Raw genomic sequence first — 5,149 nt, forward strand, 5'->3', positions numbered from 1 at the left:
TTACCATTACAACCTCGAATAATTTCAAACCACCACAAGGTCTCTGCCCAATGGCCGCTTGCCATGGAGATACTCATCCTTTCCTAAACACGTACAACATGCATTATCTCGCTCTGCACCTAACCTCGACCACCAATAACCCTGGTCTCATGTATCCGAATCATAGGTCACTATATCCAGTCCTCTAACCGCTCTTTAACAAATCTCTAATACTCTCAATAAAATACTCGGTTCTCCCCCACTCAAGGCTCGAACCGTCACCATTTAGCACATCAACAATCTATTCCACATACTGTTCCACCAGGTACATCACACTTAATCTTGAAAAGTACCACATAACACTCGATGGTCTTCCCAATAGAGACCAAGCAACTCCAAATATCCTGAATCTCAGATAAAATCCTTGAAAACTTCCCAACGTGTCATCCAAAATATCACACTGATACACTACTGGACATCTCAACTGTCCCATAGTAGCCATGACTCTCAGTCTGAAAATAGTGAACTATCACACTCCTCATCTTCGACTCCTTAACCAATCGTCCCATCATGAGGATTATCATGCGAGCAGAGACCTCACCTCCACACTTGATATCCATCATAGATAATGAGTGCCACTAACCCAATATACTCCTCTTGATCACCCGACACTGCTGCTAACATATGCCTTACTATCCTCAAATAGGGTATATCATTGTCCTTGACCATCTCAGTCCCTAATGATGACCCTCTCATGCTATAATATTACCTTGCGGCAGACATACTGCCCAGATGCTCAGGTGAAAGATCGCAACCAGCGCTACCCGACAGGTTTTACCTCCAATCTCAGAAACTGGAATTTTCTCATAGAAAATAGCACAACTCTGGTCACAGAAAGTGGCATCTCCGCTACCGACCAATTGCTCAACTCAGATCGAAATCCTCCGTAAATCACCATCTCTACTCGTCCCTGAGTCTTGCGAATCCAGTTGTCACCTTACCACAAATCTCTCGGAAACTAGCTTAATTTCCCTTTCAAGGTATGCTCCATTGAAACTCGTTCAACATGGCCCTCTGGCCCCACACTCTATCACATTTGATCTCAATCAAATCAATCTCAACGGGATAACTGGTAAAACTAGAAGCACTAACCGCCACGAATCATGGTACTCAAACCATGTGACCACCTCTTGATTTGCTATGAATCATGGTACCCGAACCATGTTATCTCCCACTCAATATGTTACTTAAAACATCTAGAATTCTCCCTGTTTCGAGTATGGGTCCTCTACTTTCAACAGTACGGGCCCATACTACCTTCCACATCTACCCATACTTTCCACATGAAACGTTCTAGATTTTCTAATAGTTGCTCAATCACCAATCCCGTCACGCATGTTCTCTCCCCAATGAAGCACTCTCCTTTATTAGCGTACTTATCTGACTAAGCTCACTCCCTAGGCTCTTCCTAGGTCATCACACTTCTCTGTCATCAGCTGTTGAAGAACTCCTTATGATGCCATCCATCTACCTCCTGAATTATAACATCCCAAAATCTAGACCCTAATTTTTTTTTGTTTAAAGTATATTACTTGTAAAACAATTAACAAAAATCAACATTTAAAATCCTTTCAAACATAAAGTCACAGATCACAAGTTTCAAAACCATATTTTTAAGTGGTATAATATCATAATACAATCCTAGGTTTCTCAAATGTGGGACATCATGTGTGAGTGTGTGATGTGCTGCTACCCCGCTGGCTCCTTCCTCTTCGATGAAGAGGTGCCTGAAACCAAAACCAAAATCTGTAAGCACAAAGCTTAGTGAGCTCTCCATCATACTCATACCAAATAATACCTAATCTTCGGTATCTTTCAACCAGTATCTGTTGAGCATAGCCAGGAGCTGGGCTCCTCCTCGGTATCTTTCAACCGGTAACTGGGAACTAACCTCCCCTTTGGTATCTTTCAACTGGTAACTGGGAACTAACCTCCCATTCGGTATCTTTCAACCGGTAACTAGGGACTATTTCACCCCCTATTATTGCTAACACATATCAAGCATAGTAAACATATCAAGTATAATAATCATATCATGCATAATAATCATATCTCATATCCACGCTAGATAATTATCACAAAGACAATCATTTATCCAACACTCTTACTTGTGGGCCGACATTGTGGCCATAGACCCACTCCTACTGGGAGAAAACTCACCTCAAAGTCGTGTAGTGTCTGCACTGATCTCGGTATGAAAACCAACTCTCCTCAAATCCTCAAGCCCTACACAACAACTTTTCTAACTTATCAATTCATATGTGTAACCCTTACAAGGGTCAACTCAAGTCCCAGACAAAGTCAAGTTCAACACCTTGGTCAATGGTCAATCATCCGGTCAGAGTCAATATCTGGTTGACTCGACTCGCCGAGTTGGTCCACCAACTCGCCGAGTCCCTATATACATATAATACCATAACCCGTCCCTACTCTTCGAGTCTAGCGAGAATTCGACGAGTTCGCCTTCAACAACACATTAGACTATCTTCAACCGACTCGCCGAGTTCATCCTTGAACTCGTCGAGTCGATCATCATCCATAAGAAGGTGTTCGGTCTATGACTCACCAAGTTCCCCTTGAACTCGCCGAGTCCGTCTTCATGTGGTTGGGATATTGCATTGAACTCACCGAGTCTGTTCATACACTCGCCGAATTCTATGATTTTCAGGTCCCTAATGTGTAATAACGAGAATTTCTAAACCAATTTTTCATTTTTAATGCATAACATTTCTCATAAAGAAATTTCAAAACTCAAATGTATCAATTGTTATCACAGTAAAAACATATCCCAGAATATCAAATACATAATACATAACACTCCAACAGTGTGCACAGATCATGCCGGTGCCTTCCCGCGATCCTCGCTGGTACCTGAAACACATATCACATAACACAGTAAGCATAAATGTTTAGTGAGTTCCCCAAAATACCACATACAACACAAAAGCCACTCGAGGCTATAAATCGGTATGACCCTCCGTTCAATGTGTCTCAGTGGGACCCTCCAGTCTCATAGCTCGTTGGACCCTCTAGTCTGGTCTAAATCGTTGGACCCTCAGGTCCGGTCTGATCGAGGACCCTCTGGCCTCATGAGTCTTTGGACCCTCTAGTCCTGTCTATATAACACATAGCATACATATAACACAATGCACATAAATCTCAAACACACACATACACATAAGACCCTCTAGTCTGCACATAGATACCACTCTAGATAATGTATAGTGAGAAGACTCACCTCATAAGATGTCTAGAAAACTTTCGTGCTTGAATCCCCGATCTAGCCTCGGCCTATCAAAATGATAACATCTCTAATCAATAAACTCTTTACATCCTCCTCTATAATAATGAGTAGAAGGCTATTCTACCCCTCCTTGACCTCTCTTTAAATCAGTTTGACCCACCCTAAGGTCAACTGAAGCCAACTCAATCAACGGTCCAACTTTGACCAGACTCGCCAAGTGCACTTGGGTGACTCGGCGAGTCCATGCGTGTCCTCTGACCCTCTTAAGGCCTCACTCGACTCGTCGAGTTAACCTCTCCACTCAACGGGTTACCACTGGTCACGAATCACGGGGCAACCCGGTCTGACTCGTCGAGTCCTCTAATAGACTCGGCGAGTTTCCTCCATGACATTACCCATTTGACCTTCTAAGGTCAGATCTGTTTCTCTAACTTATAGATCTGGCCTTCTAACACCCAAAAATCATGTAAAGGTCTGAACTTGGTGTCCATGCATGGTGTATCTTGCATTATATACCACAAAACCCCCATTATAGCTTCCTAACTCCCAACCCTAAGGTTTACACTACTAAAGCTTCATACTTTTGGGCTTTCTGGACCTAGAAGGGTCCAGATCTATAACACAAACTTGCAAGAGGGGTTTAAGGCATTCCAAACCCCAAAAATGAAATGATTTAAGCCTTAATCCCAAAAATGGAATCCATACAATAGGGAAGAAAAGGTGTTCGATTTGGTACCTCATAATGAAGCTCCTTGCTTGAATAACTCATAACAACAACCTCCTTTGGTCCTTCTTGCTGGAACTCTTCTCCTCTCTTGAAAAATCACACAAAATAGCTCAAGATAGCTCTTTCTCTCACTCTACACACTCAAGCTCGCTAGGGTTCTCTCTTCTAGAAAGGTAGCCACAAATGAAGGCCATAAGTTCCTTTAAATAGGGCTTAGGCCCGAATATTTAGGGTTTCTGCCAACAGCGCGGACTCGCCGAGTTGACTCACCAACTCGTCGTGTCCATTCATTAATCTGAGTCACCAGTCGCGATCCTACTCGACGAGTTTGGGCGTCAACTCGTCGAGTCCCTCTTCTTAAATCAAAAGTAAATACTTAAATTATGATACCTGGAAATCTGGATGTTACATAATAAGCCTAAACAATAGAGGAACCTTCAATCTTAACTTCTAGTCCATAACAAAAAGGATTTGGTGGAAAATACACCTCGAATCGCTGAGTCCCATGAACGACTCACCGAGTCCATCATTGTCCAAAACTATACAGTCGATTGTAATGGTTCTTAAGGCATTCAAATCATAGATCTGGCCTCCTAGGTCCCCTTTTACATGTAACGTTGCAAACTTTACGTTCATGCATGGGCCATTTAGCTTAAAATTCCCTAAAATGGGGTCTTCAAGATGCATGGGATCTTATGAAAGTACAGTTTGGCATATTTATGCCATGAGAGCCTCCCTATGATCCTGATCTAAAGCTATTTCTTCATATAATTCCGCAAACCCAAAGGTGACTTAAATTTTTCCCAAAATGACAAGATTCAAGCCATAAGGAGGATCTATCAAATGGAAAACCAACGTTGATGCTTTTTACCTTAAATGAACTGGAAATGGAATACAACCTCTGGATCTACTAGCTTCAACTCGATCTATCAAGCTCCTTCCTTCTTATCAACCTGCATAACCACTAAGAATGCACAAAAATGGCTTAATAACACTCAAACAATGTTAGGGTTTCGGTTTAGGGCCTTCTGGAAGTAAGAGGGACGATGGAGGCTGGTTGGGGAAAAGATAATTTGTTTAAATATGGTGCAAACCCTAAATTTTAGGGTTTCATCTGGACAACTCCTACTCGTCGATTC

Source organism: Lactuca saligna, chromosome 9 (assembly GCF_052625555.1).
Source record: "Lactuca saligna cultivar CGN05327 chromosome 9, ASM5262555v1, whole genome shotgun sequence".
Classification (NCBI taxonomy): domain Eukaryota; kingdom Viridiplantae; phylum Streptophyta; class Magnoliopsida; order Asterales; family Asteraceae; genus Lactuca; species Lactuca saligna.